The sequence below is a fragment of the Marmota flaviventris genome, chromosome 1 (assembly GCF_047511675.1).
Source record: "Marmota flaviventris isolate mMarFla1 chromosome 1, mMarFla1.hap1, whole genome shotgun sequence".
NCBI classification, from domain to species: domain Eukaryota; kingdom Metazoa; phylum Chordata; class Mammalia; order Rodentia; family Sciuridae; genus Marmota; species Marmota flaviventris.
In genome coordinates this window covers 116,343,447-116,356,843 of record NC_092498.1, presented here as the reverse complement: position 1 = coordinate 116,356,843, position 13,397 = coordinate 116,343,447, and the positions used below count along the sequence as shown (strand labels likewise).

General features: G+C 57.3%; 1 protein-coding gene across 1 annotated transcript in view; it reads left to right on the top strand.

The window, feature by feature from the left end:
- The window catches only part of Myo18b (myosin XVIIIB), a 201,599-nt gene that overhangs the window by 123,985 nt on the left and 64,217 nt on the right, over nucleotides 1–13,397 (top strand). The gene's annotated exons all lie outside the window — the stretch shown is intronic.

The window sequence follows — 13,397 nt, the reverse complement described above, 5'->3', positions numbered from 1 at the left end:
GCCTAGTGTTGGCGCTGCTCAGTGTCCTGGGTGGCGGGTCTGGTGGGGAACGCGGCAGGGGTGGCAGAAGCCTGGGTGGTGCAGAACCAGGGGAGGCTTATTGCTCAGCCCTGGAGGAGGGAGCTCCACACACCCCTCCAGACGTGCTCTTTGCCCTGGATGAAGTGGGCCCAGGATGCAGAGGAAGAGAGGTGATGGGGAGGCCTCTGTCTTTGAGGGGCTTCTAGTCCCAGCCAGAGGCAAACTCAGCCTGGAACAAGTCAGGGGTGGAGCTCTCTCAGAGGAACATTTGGGTTTAGCTAAAAGGAAGCTCTTAATTTTGCTTGGAGAGGAGCTGGTAACTCGGGCTGTCCATACGGATGCACTGCTGTTAAGGAAGGTGCACAGTCCAGAAGGGGCCTTGTGCAGAGGGCAGGCAGAGGCGCCTGGAGCAGGAAGCCCATTCCATCCAGCACAGCATTGCTCAGGCAGGAAGTCCTCAGGAGGCATGGGGAACTGCTGGTGTCAGAGGTTACAGCCAGATAATGGATGGCTTAGTGAGCTGGGTAAGGAACTTGAACTTCATCTCCAAAGTAATAGGAAGCCATAGGAAGGTATTGATCAGAGGAGGAAATGACTGGGCTGGTTTTAAAAAACAAAACAAAACAACAAAAACATAAGACAACAACAACAACACAAAGAAACCCAAATGGCAGTATTCCAGACTCCAGCCAGCACCAGAGCCTGAACATGTAGATCAGGCTGTACCAGTGTCACAAGAAGTTCCTGGTACAGCACCTTCTCTCCTTATGGACAGGTGCCCCTGAGCTGCCATCCCCACACCTAGCACCCTAAGAGAATCTCTCAGCTCTTTCCACCCCATGTTCCTCCATTGGAAACCTCCAACATATTCCTGTGAAGCCTCAGAGCCTCCTGGTGGAGCTCAGAGGACCCCAGAAGGCTTGGAGCACAGTGGCCCACCTCCTGGGTTCAGAGCCTGCCTCTGCTTTTATGAACTCTACGACCTTGGCGTTTTGAAGAGCCAATTCCTTACCTAATAAGGGGGCACGATACTCCCAGCCGAGTGGATTGGTGTCGAGGACAGGAGGCCATGGATTTGAAAGAGTGAGGTAAATGGAAAATTCCACGACAGCACTTTACATGGGATCAGCCTTCACTGCCTGCCTGGGCTGCTTCCTGTGCAGGCTGTTGCAAGACGTCGATTTCTGGGCGCACAATTTGATGTGGCCTCCTGCAATCCGTAGGCAAGGTGCGTGTGGGGGGGCTCCAACGGCACCTGTTCTCTCCGAGCCAATTATTAATCAATTCCCACGGAACGTTGCCACTGGAAACAAACTAATCTGGAGACAGAAACAATCCCAGCAACCCAGATATATAATTGAGATAATCGCTGCGCATAAATAACATCTGTGAGCAGCAGGTGCCCGCACCTGGCTCCAAGGGAAAGGGGAAGGCAGGGCGTGGCTGGTGGCTTGGGTATTTTCCTGTTGTTTTGTTCCCATTGATTCATGACATTGACCTTTGTCTCTTCCCCAAGAGGAATGTGTTATTTGCTTTTTGTTAAGTGGAGAAAGGTCTCACTGCTCCTGCTTTATTGACTCAGTGTTCGTGCTGGGGACCCTGTGTGCCCCTTCCTGCTGAGAGCGGAGTGGTGGCTGCCAGACCTCAGTCACCGCAGCCCCTAAAGTGCTCTGAAATCCATCCATCGGCTCATCGCTCTCCTGTCCTCATTAGAGGCCACCTGTGTGTGTGTCTCTCTCTCACTTGGATTTCTCTCAAGTCCTGCTGGCCTGGGATCCTGTCTGAGCCATATCTCTTCCATGGGATCTTTGGAGACAGAATAGATTTCTTTGTTGCTTTGGCAGCCACCGGGAATTGAACCCAGAGCGTCCCGCATGCTAGACAAGCACTCCACCATTCAGTTATCTTCCCAGACCAAGATTTTTAAAATCTAAATACAAACTTGGCTCTTTGTGTTCAAGAAACAGAAGTGACCTGGGGCACACCTGTGATCCCAGAGGCTTGGGAGGCTGAGGCAGGAGGATCCCATGTTAGAGGCCAGCCTCAGCAACTTGGGGAGGTCCTTAGGAACTTACTGAGCCCCTGGATCAAAATTAAAAAGGACTGGGGATCTGGGGATGTGGCTCAGTAGGCCTCTTCCCCCAAAAAAAGAAAAAAAGAGAAAAAGAAACATAAATGGCTCTCCATTGACTTCCCCAAAAAGTCCAGGTGTTTTAACTTGAGCCTACCAAGATGTGCAGCCCAGCCCTTACCCTTCCGGCCCCCGTCACTGGCTTACAGTGGCTTCCCCTCTCCAAGCTGCATCCTCCTGGGGCTCAGGTCTCTGTCCCCCTCTGAAGTCCAGTCTGGGCATCTGGTCTTGGGACCACCTCCGACCCCCAGGGGTGGCTAGGGAATCTGCACTCTCCTGCCGCACCCCAGGTTGCTCCTTAGCGTCTCCCACAGTTACCACTCCAAAGGCAGGGCTGGACAAGCACATACGGACAGACTTCTCACAGGGCGGTAAGAGTGGGGCTGGGACTTGATCCCAGGAGTGACCACACTGTGGGACATGAACTCAGTGCCTCCAGGTGGCCCGCTGCCGTCCCTGGCCCTGCGTCCCTCCCAGAAGCCCTGGGGACCCTGGGGACCCTCCACTTGGGGGTTCCTTCAGGCCTGTGCGTCTTCCGGGCTGTGAATTCCCGGCTGAGATCAGCCGGCAGTCTGAGGCCACACCGCCCACTCAGTGCCCAGAAGAGTGATTACCCTGGATCCCTCCCTGGCTCCCTAATTGGGACATTTGTCACCGCCTGTCACCCAAGCTTCCATGAGGCATGGGAAGTAATTAATAAGCTCTGAATGATGCCCCTGGTGAAGTCTTTTGTGTGACTGGTCACCTGGGGACCGCGTCCTCCCAGCCAGCCACCTCAGAACAGGTGGCCCTGCTCCAGGTTTTATTGGAAGAGACTTTGGTCTTTGTGGTTTTATTTTGAAGGATGATGTTGGAGTGAACTGATTCAATATTAACATAACCCCCTGCCGCGGCGGATCAAGACCAGTCGTAATTGGTTCAAAGCGCGGTGATATCGGGCCTTGTCCGCCCCACAGATATTGACACTTTCAAGGCTGGGGTGGATGAAGTGTGAAGAAGAGCGTTTCATGAAAGGGAGAAGCACAGGCGTCTCAGAAGGACCTGACCCTTTAGCCACAGAGGAGGGACGTGGGAGGGACGTCCCAGGACAGCGTCCCAGAGGAAGATGGCCCAAGGCCGTGATGGGAGCTCCCTCCTGCCTCCTTGACCCAAGTTATTTGGGCATAAATGAGATATTCCAGGACGGTCCCTCCATTCTGCAGGGGGACAGCCGTTCACCAAATCAATCAATCAATCAATCAATCAGTCATTGATACGTGAAGACATGGGGGTTGGGGGTGGGCTGGGGCAGGGGCAGGCCTGTGGGTCTCCATGGGAGGCCGTGAGTTTGAGGCCACCTTGAGGAGGAGGCTGAGCAGGACCTTCCTGTGTATCCATGTGACACCACAGGGAGTGTCCATGTCCCCACACCCCCAGGACGGGGTCCCAATTAGAATAAGGTACTCCAAGTGGGTGTGAATTGTCCCAACAGCCTCCACTGACAGGTACAACTGAGCAGGCGAGCTCTAGAAATCTCTATAAAGAAGGGTACACTGGGCTGAGTCAGGGTTCTGTGTACACATATATATTACATATGCATGAATCTACGTGCATTCCACATATACATGGAATCACACGTCACATTCTGTGCTATCTGTCTTGTCACACATTCTCTCCATAAAGCCCTGGGTGTGTAAATCCCACCATTCGGGTGCAGGACCCCATCTGCGGGTCGAGCTGTCCCCGGCGGTTCTGGGGCTTGGACCCAGGCCAAGCCCTTTTCTTCTCTTAACTTTTCAAATCGGAGCAGTCAGCGGTTCGTAGTATCTGGGTCCAGTTTGACCAGATCGACCCCGTCCCGCCGGCCCCTTCCTCCCTCCTCCACGCAGGCTCTGCCTCTCACCCTTCATCTCTGTATCCCGGTTGGTACAAACCGGGGCCCTGCTGGGTCGGAGGCGGCTTCTCATCCTCCTGCCTCAGTTTCTCGAGGAGCTGGACGCTCGAGCCCGGCTTATGTATTCGTTTCTTTTCTGTCTGTGTTTTGGTGGTGATGCTGGAACCCAGGGCCTCAGCCATGCTGGGCGACCCCTCTGCCCCCGAGCCACACCCCCAGCCCCAGAGCCGCCCACTGGTCACATTTGGCCGTGTTTGCTTCGTGGTGACGTCTCAACTTACAGCCCTGGATCTTGGAGACCAGTTAAAGGCTGGTGCCCTTTGTCCTCATCGAATCAGAACATGTAACCTGAAGGCAGGTGTGGTTTCTGATCCCAAGGCTGGCAAACTGGGGCACGGACCAGCCCCGGTCCCCACGCAGCTGATTCTGCCTGTTTTTGGTATTGTCCCATCCCGTGGAGGAAGAAGGTTGGTTCACATTTGTCAATGGCCACACTTACGTCGGTTTATAAATACCTGCCTACAGCTCCTCCATGTGCTTCTGGGTCGGCCAGGCCTAAAATAATCACTGTCCATCCCGCAGAAAATGCCTGCCGATTCCTGTGGTGTCCACTGACCGGCCACATCCCCAGCCGCCCCTCCTGGGTCCCTCATGGCTCTCCAAAGCCAGAATCCAACCCAGGACGCCAACACCAACTCTCATAGATTTTTTATTTTTGAATCCTTTATAGCTGTAGGTGGACACGTGCCTTTATTTATTTTGTGTGGTGCTGAGGATCCAACCCAGGGCCTCACACGTGCCAGGCCAGCGCTCTGCCCCTGAGCCCCGGCCCGGCCCCGTCACTCAGTGCAGTGGCCTGTCCACCTTCCCCTGCGTCTGCAGCTTCTGACCCGTGGGAGAGTGCAGGCCGGCGGGTGGTGGCAGGCTCCTCCAGGTGGGTGCACTGCAGCTCATAGGCCAGCTTTCCCATGTCAGGACCTTCTGGGTGAGCGCCCGTCTCAGGTTCCCTGGGAACGTGCAAAGCTTTTCACTGTAAAACAGAAAAAAAGGAAGAAGTGGGGTCAATGGAACCCTGCTAGCACCCGCGGTGTCCCCAGCTCTAACTACTGTGAGGAACACCGACCCCCCACCTGCCCCGCCCCTCCGTCTTTGGGGAAGTCTCTTTCTCAAAAGGGACCTGGGCGCGCAGGAGGCGGGTGACCAACCAGATGCCAGTTTAAGAGCCTGGTGTCTTTGAAATAAGCCTTTCTTTGTCACCTGTCCAGGCTGGGCTGTGGCTCAGGGGTAGCACTCTCGTGGCTTGGGTGAGGCCTTGTGCCCTCTGGGGCACTTTGTCCCCTGCCCCCAGTGACCACTGGATGAGGTCTCATTGCCCGAGCCGGCCCTAGCTCTCGGTCTCACCGTCCCTCCACATGGCGGTGGGTCTCACCGTGCGGGGGGCTTGGTGTCCACCTGCTTCCTAGGGGAACCAGCCCATCCTCGTAGAAGTCGGTGGCCCTGTGGCTTGTGTGTGGAGTTTGGTTTTACGTCACTAGACCTGCTGGGAACATTTCTTACATGTGCATTTCCAAGGGTTGGGGGCATCCTGTGTGCCTTTCTGTAGGATGTGTGACCACAGGACACCAGTTTACCTGGCCTCCGCTGATTCTGCCCAGCAGTTATCCAAGGTGCTGGGGACACACTCTGGCCCCTGGCCCCCGAGGGTCCCCCGCCCAGGGAGGAGAGCTGCATCTCTGCAGGAGGCGGTGGTGGGTCGGGGTTCTGGTATGTGGCTTAGACGTGAAGTGTGCCCCCAGACTCACAGGGGGACCGTGTGGACTGAGCCACTGATGTGGACTGCTGGGTGGTGACCATCGGCAGGTGGGCCTGACGCTAAGGGAGGTCTCGTCCCTGGGGAGCAGCACGCTCTCTGCTGCCGGCGGCCGCGTCCAGGCTGCTTCCCTGCCCACACTCTCCGCCATGGTGTCCGGCCTCACCTGGGCCCAGAGCTCTGGCCCTGATGGCCACGGAGACCGGATGAGCGTTTCCTCCTCTACACGGCTCTTGTCTCTCAGCCACAGCCAAGAGAAGCTGGCGGAAGAGGGAGTTGGCTCTGTTGCCCACATTCTCCCCGCTGACAGTCTGTGGTGACATCCTCTAGTGACGTCATTTCGTGGGGAAAGCTGTGGCTTCCGACGTGGTCTACTGGGTCGGTCTTAGTTCTCTTAGAATCCAGATTTGAACCCACTTGGTCGACAGGGGGTGTTTTCTGCCAGCTGAACCTTAGGGGTGAGTGGGGGGTCACGGCCTAATGTCGGGGAGCCCAGGGCCCTGCATGGGGATGAAGCGAAGCCTGAGATTGGACATCACGTCGCTGACCCGGTCAGTCAACCTCACAGCCGTCGCGTCTCTGGGGACCTAGAGCTTCCTTCTGTAAGGGGAGCGGGGTCTGCACTGCGGGGGTGGCTTTAGCGCGTGTTTGCAGATCCGTGTTCACTTGGCTTTTAGCCAAAGGACGCCCTGCTCAGGGGAGCCTCCTTAGATCACCTTCAGCCCCAACGTGCCCCCAAGATCCCGCTCAGCCTCGGGTGTCTGGGGTTGGTGGACATTTCCTCTTACGAGGGGAGGGTCCTGCCCACTCACCCCACCGTCTGTCCTCTGGAGTGAATGTCTGGACACTGCCTGGTGTTGGGGTCAAGGCCAGTGCACGGGGAGCTAGGGGGACATGCCCGGCAGCAGAGTCCTTCCAAGGGGGCATTTAGGGGACATTGAGGCAGCACAGGACCGTGGACACACTGGGGATGCAGAGCCCAGAAACCCCAGGTGCCCAGGGTGGGTTCACTGATGTTGCTGATGATAACGTTTTTCATTTTTTACTCCAAGGAAAATGGGAAAAATAAATATTCAGAAAGAATTTTAATACATCAATGCATGGTGGTTCCCTTGAAGAATGGAAGGAAAGTTCCAGAATATTTCATTTATACACAAATGGTTGGGGACGGACGCAGGAGGAGCCCCATGACAGCCTTGAGGGATTCTCCTTTGGGACCGCTGTCCTTGGGTGTCCCTCCCGCAGGCCTCCCCGGGGATCCTGGCTGGTGTTGAAGATGATTGTTTTTACCGCTGTTGTTCCATATGGTCAGGGCTGCCTGTCACTTAAGCCCTGGGTGATGCCACCAGGGAAAACCTTAGTGGTGACTGTTGACTCTCGAGGGCCACCACGTAAGGTCTAGGACTCTCTCTCCGCCAGCTGCTTTCCCTGGTGGCATTTGCCATGTGGTATTTTTAAATCCCCTGAGCTGTTCAAAGAAACCAGAGACCCGGGATCGAAGGGCCCTCCTCGCCCCTCTCCTGGAGTCTGGCCTCCTCCCCTGCGGCCAGCCAGCCCCGGGCACATTTCACCCAGGTATTTAAGTGGGCAGATGGCCTCGCGGAGGAGAAAGATGCTATTCATCAGTTTGTGGTTGGCGTCGATGTGACGAGAATTTCAATGCTGGTGCTGAATGGAAAGGAGGCGGGTGTCGAGAGACGGTGACTGGGACCAGCGGGGGCACAGAGGCCTGTGTGTACCGGGCTGAGGGACGGCCTGGGAACCGCAGGGGTTTGGAGTCTGACTGACTCGAATCAGGACTTGGTCAAATCACGACCTTCTCGGTTACAGTTTTATCGTTTATAAAAAGATGAGGGCTGATTTCTTCCTTGCAGGGCTGTTGGGGGCCACAGTGAACGTGAGTATCAAGAAGCCCAGTGGCTGCAGCAGTCCACGCCTGTAACTCGGGAGATTAGGGAGGCTGAGGCTGGAGGACCACAAGTTCGAGGCCAGGCTCAGCAACTTAGCGAGGCCCTGTCTCAAAAATAAGAATAAAAAGGGCTGGGGTTTTATCTCAGGGGTACAGCACCCCTGGGGACCAAAAAACAAAAAACAAATAAAAATTCCCGACACAGAGTCTGACACAGTGAGGGTTGAAATCTCTGTCCCTCTTCCCGCCATGTAGAAATCAGGGAACGGGGACCATTTACCCCGCTTTGGATAGGGATCTGTTCACAGAATAGGTGAACCACAGACGATCGCTTCTCTATCACCAAGTTTCAGATGGAATACTTTGATCTGACGTTTTGGCAGAGCAGCATCAACAGACACTGTCACTAGGGATTTGAGCCCTCACGTCAGCCACGATGCAGACATTCCCTCTGGGGTAGGGCTCACCTTCCTCTGCCTGGATCCTGGGTTCTAGCAACCTAATTCAGACTGGCTTGAGTAGAAAAGGGGAAGTATCGGCAGAAATATCTGAAAAGCTCGGAGGCTGAGATTGCCTTCAGGCTTGGCTGGATCCAGCTGTTCCAATCATGTTGTCAAAAATGTGTCTCCGGCCACCTCTTGGCTCAATCCCTCAATGCCAGTTTGTATTTGGGGGCAGGCTTTTTTTTTTTTCTTGGTGGCAAGGGGATCCAGGGACTCCCCAGCCTTCCCTCCTGCTTTATAAAGAGAAGGCTTTGCTTCTCAAGTCCCAGCAAACCCCACAGCGTTGGCCATGATGCTACCCCAGATCCCACCACTAGGGGCACTCTGATTGGCTGGGCCAGCTCACATGCCCTTCTCTGGGCGTGGCCTGGGGTCAGCTGGACAGAAACACATGGGTGTTTAGAGGATGGACATTCCTCACCAGGAAGGTGGGGTGTGGTGTCAAAAGAGGGGGGCTGGGTATCCAGAGCCCCCCTGAAGGGCATCAGTGTGGCCCTAGAGTTTCAGAGGGAGTGTGGTGCAAAGGCTCAGAGGGGAGCCTGGTGGCCAGGTTGCCTGGGGTCATATCCCAGTTCTGCATCTTATTTGGGTCCAGATTAGTGCCTGGTGCAAAGTTAGAGCTCTTCCTCACCATCTGTGTACTTGGCTTCCCCTAACATGTGCAGTGCACAACTGGTACACCTGTCCTCGGCAGTTCTGCTCAATGATTATAAACCGTTTACTCACCCATTTTGTGGATGGGAAAAAACCTAAGCTCAGAGAGGCTGAGAAACCTACTTAAATAGGCTTATCAGGAGAGGGCTAGGGCTAGAACCAGATTCTGCTTGACCTCTGGGTGGTTGCTAACCTTCATGAAAAGATATCCAAAGTCTTTGCTATCCAGAGTCCCCCTCATGGTAGAGGAGGAGGCCATGTTGAAAAATGCAGTGCCACCTCCTCTTCTCCCTTCTTCTGGTGCCAGATGATGCTCGTCTCATCTTCCCTGGGGCTTCCGGCTCCCAGGACCTTGGCCTCTTCCCAGGAGTCCGGGCCTCACCGAGTGTCTCCTGCCTACGCTGAGCAAGGCTCGGTGGCTGCGAGAGATCGGGAAGAATGTCCCAATAGCCACGGTGTCGGGAGGCCTGGGAATGGGCACTGTGCCCACTTACAGGAGCACAGCACCAAATCTGGACCCCACGGCTGCCTTCCGGAATCAGGGCATACCTGGGAGGGACTCGCTGGTTCCATTAGTGTCCCTACAAGGACCCGATCAGCAAGAGGGACGTTCCCAACTGATCTTGTGCTTCCCACCCACGTGCTGGGCCGCGTCCTGCCAGCTTCACAAAACGCAAAATTGGGAAGAGAAGGACAAAGCTGTGGCCCTGCAGGGCAGTCACCCCAGCTGTGCTGCTGAGGTCCCCTGGGTCCCGCCCACCGCCAGGTGGGGGACGTGCCAGTCTGGGGTCTTCCCCTCACCTGAGCCTCTGCACCGCGTCAGGACGTTCCACTGAAGCCGGGCGGCCTGGCGGGCAGGTTGTGCTGGGGACTTGGAGCTGACAGGGACTGGGCCAGCTGTCACCTTGTCCGGATGCCAGGCTGGCTGCCAGGGAGAGAGGGAGGGCATGGTGGCCCTTCCTGGAGCCCCTTGGCGGTGGCTGCCTCCATTCCTCGGCTCCCCGATGGCTCCCGCGGGGGCCCCCCAGGACTGGGCTTCAGTGTCCAGCCAGCGTTGTGGCCACCGGGCTGATGGTGGCCCTGCTGACCAGCTCGCTGCCCGGCTCCGTAAACCACATCCCACAGCCGCGGGAGGGGAGTCTCGTCCAGGGCTGCTGTGGCCCGGCCCTCCTGGGGACAGGAGCCGCGCAGCTGGGCTTCTTCCCGCTCCCGAGGGTGTGGCAGAGGAGAGCCCTGAGGGGCGGGGCGTGAAGGTGGCCTGAGCAGAGCCCGGGAGGCCCCGCTGGGGAAGCTGTGGCGCTGCCCACGCGGATGCCATTAAGTCCAGACCCCCTGACGCGGCTACCTCGGGGTCAGCGACCCCCTCCACTCATCCCAGGTGGTCAGGAGCTTAGGACCATCCTCAAGGTGGTCATTGTCCCAGCCGTGGGACCTCGGCGGCTGCCTTTCTTCATCTCTAAAATGTTACTGAGTCCCCTCCCTTCTCTGGGGACTCAGTCACAGTCATGGCAATAGCTGCCACCAGGGTCTTCTTTTGGGGGGGTACAGGGATTGAACTCGGGACCCTCGACCACGGAGCCCCGTCCCCAGCCCTGTTCCGTGTCTGACTTAGAGACAGGGTCTCACTGAGTGGCTTAGGGCCTCACTGTTGTTGAGGCTGCTGTGAACTCACCATCCTCCTGCCTCAGCCTCCGGAGCTCACGTGAGGTGCCAGGACCTGGCAGGTTGGGCTCCAGAGCCCAAGCTTCAGTGGCACGCAGGACGAAAGGGGGCACCCATCATTGCCTGTCTGTGGGGGCCTTCTTTCTCTCTCCTCTGCAATGTACTTGTGCATGTCTGGAAGGTTCCAGAAAAGATGCAGGATTTCACAGAGTGACGTGTGGGTGCCACCCGGCTATTCAAACCCTGAGCCACTCCTTCTGCAGCCCCCGCCCTGGTCCAGACCCGGGGACGGCCTGAGCAGCTCCCACGGGATCCACGGACCCCCCTGAGCCGTCGGCTGTCCCTGCCGCGGGGCCTGCTGGGCCGTCAGTCCATCCTCCCTGGGGACAGCAGAGCACAGGGTCAGAGGAAGGAAGCGTTCTGCTTGAGTACCCCACAGACCACCTGGGAGGTGGGGATGGAACAGGGCCTGAGTGCAGATGGAACTCTGTTAGCTGTGTGACCCCATCCCCGACGGCCCACCTGCCGCCGCCTGACCCCCATTCCATTCCCCACGTGCCCACGATGCGGATTCTGCCATTTCTTCTCCCTCCCACCCTCTCCACCGGGTTGGAGCAGCCCCATGGTCCCCTGCTGGAGGACCACAGCAGCAGCCACACCAGGGTGCCCGGTTCTCCTCCCACCAAAGCTCTCAGCCGGCACAGAGAGGCCATGCCGCCGACCTCCTTAGACACCATCGACAACTCCCCTAAAGTCACATGTAAGCTTTCTGGTTCGGCTCACACGCCTCCCCACTGTGACCCCTGTGCGCATCTTCATCGACCCTCCTCTGCACTCTCTGTACAGCTGTCCAGTCCCACTGGCAATCTCTCTGTTTTCTCAAGGCTACATCTGTTCCTGGATCTGCCTCAGGGCCTTTGCACCTGCCGTCGCCCCATGAAGGAGCGGTTCTTTCTGTGTCTCTGTGTCCTTTAGGTCATGGCTTTAAGGCTCTTCCTGACTGTGGCCCCCAACTCCAGGAGAGGTTCGCTTTGCCCCTCCTGCCTGCAGGGGAGCCTTCCTTCCCGCCTCCCAGGCCTGTCCAGGTGTCTCCTGCTGGAAGACATTTCCTTGTCTCTCACTCTCTAGCCATGCCAGTTACCTTCCTACAAGACATCGTTCTCCGTCTCGATCCCCATCCCTGTGGGAAGTGAGCCCCACGTCTGCTCGGAGCCCGGCCACAGGATTGTGCTGTGGTCACAGCCTTCCAGAGCAGTGGCTTCGTGGGCCATGGCTCCTGATCATGGACAGGGCTGGACCTCGAGGTGCCACCTCTGAGAGCTGCAGGAGCTGGGCAGGGGCTGGGGGTGGGGCGGGGATCCAGGTCCAGACCCCGCCCAGCCCTGCCACTCCAGCTGCCCCTCACCTGGAAACGGGGCATTTGCAGAGTGGCCCTCACAGACCACCCGAGGGTGGAGAGCAGGCGAGTGAGTCCCCTTGACATCTGGAGCCCCTGGACGGTCAGGAAGGTTCTCTTTGGTTGGAAGGAGGTGAACGTATTCCCGGGGGGGCTCCTCTCAGGGAAGGCCCCTCTGGATCAGCCAGGTGTCTTTGCACAGCCTCTGTTGTGACGTTCCCTTGGGTAGGTCACAGGGGCCTCCACCCAGTGGCCGCAGGGACGGGAGATGAGCATGCCACCTCACCAGGACTCTCCATATGGTCTTGCCCTCTCATCGCCACCTTAACACCATTAATCCCCTTGGAGACGGTGGCCTGGTGTGTTAAGTGTGCTGCTCTGGGAAACATTTGTCTTGTCTCTGTTCCTTAGAGCTGTGTGGCTTTGGGCCAAGCAATGGCCCTCTCTGAGCCCCAAGTGTTTTCCTTAGGTGGTTTTCTAAGATTGTTTTCTGTTCGGAGAATCTGGAGTTCAGGAGTCAAGGAGTCAGTTGCAGAGTGGACGTAGTGTTTGTGTGCAGATATGGGTTTCTCCACGGAACACACCTGACTCGTACCTGTCTTGAAGACCCTGCTTTGCCGTTGGGCACAGGGATGAGGAAGAAAAGGGCGAGAAGGAATGTCCATTTAGCCGATGGCTCTGAGCCTTGGGGAATCTAGTGTGGGCTGTGAACCTGGGAGAGAGCTCTCGTGCAGAACATTTTGCTTTTAAAAAGAAATTCACAGCCAGGTGCCGTGTGCACACCTGTCATCCCAGTGGCTCAGGAGGCTGAGGCAGGAGGATCATGAGTTCAAGGCCAGCCTCAGCCACAGTGAGGCCCTAAGCAGCTCAGTGAGACCCTGTCTCTAAACAAAATGCAAAACATGGCTGGGGACAGGGCTCCGTGGTCGAGGGCCCCTGAGTTCAATCCCCGGTACCTCCCACCCTAAAAAGGAACTTTACAGACCCCCTTTTAATCCTGAACCTGGTGAAGTAACTGTCCTGGGCAGGTTCCCACTGACCGTCAGGGCACCTCCTCCAGGTCACCTCCCAGGACTATTCCCAGTACCCCGTGCCAGCTCCCTGTGGTCCCCAGGGGGTGGCCACTGCCCATCCCTGCCTGTGTCCCCACGGGGAGGGCAGGGGCCTGCTGGTCGCACGCCTGGCCCTGAGTGTGTGTCACAGACCCCTGCTGGGTGGGACCGAGTCCCAGCCCCCGTCACTGCAGGGGTCGCACGGCTCCTTTCTCGGGCAGCCAGTGACCTTCTGGGTGGCTCTGCGCCTGGCTGCCTCGGTGCAGACACGTGTGTGTCCCCAGCTGCGTGATGAACGGCGTGGAGTCGGGAGGGTGAACGTGCCGCTGCCCGGGGGCTGGGCTGCGGGGCTGGGGCAGGACCTTCCGGGGCCTTTAACGGGGCTC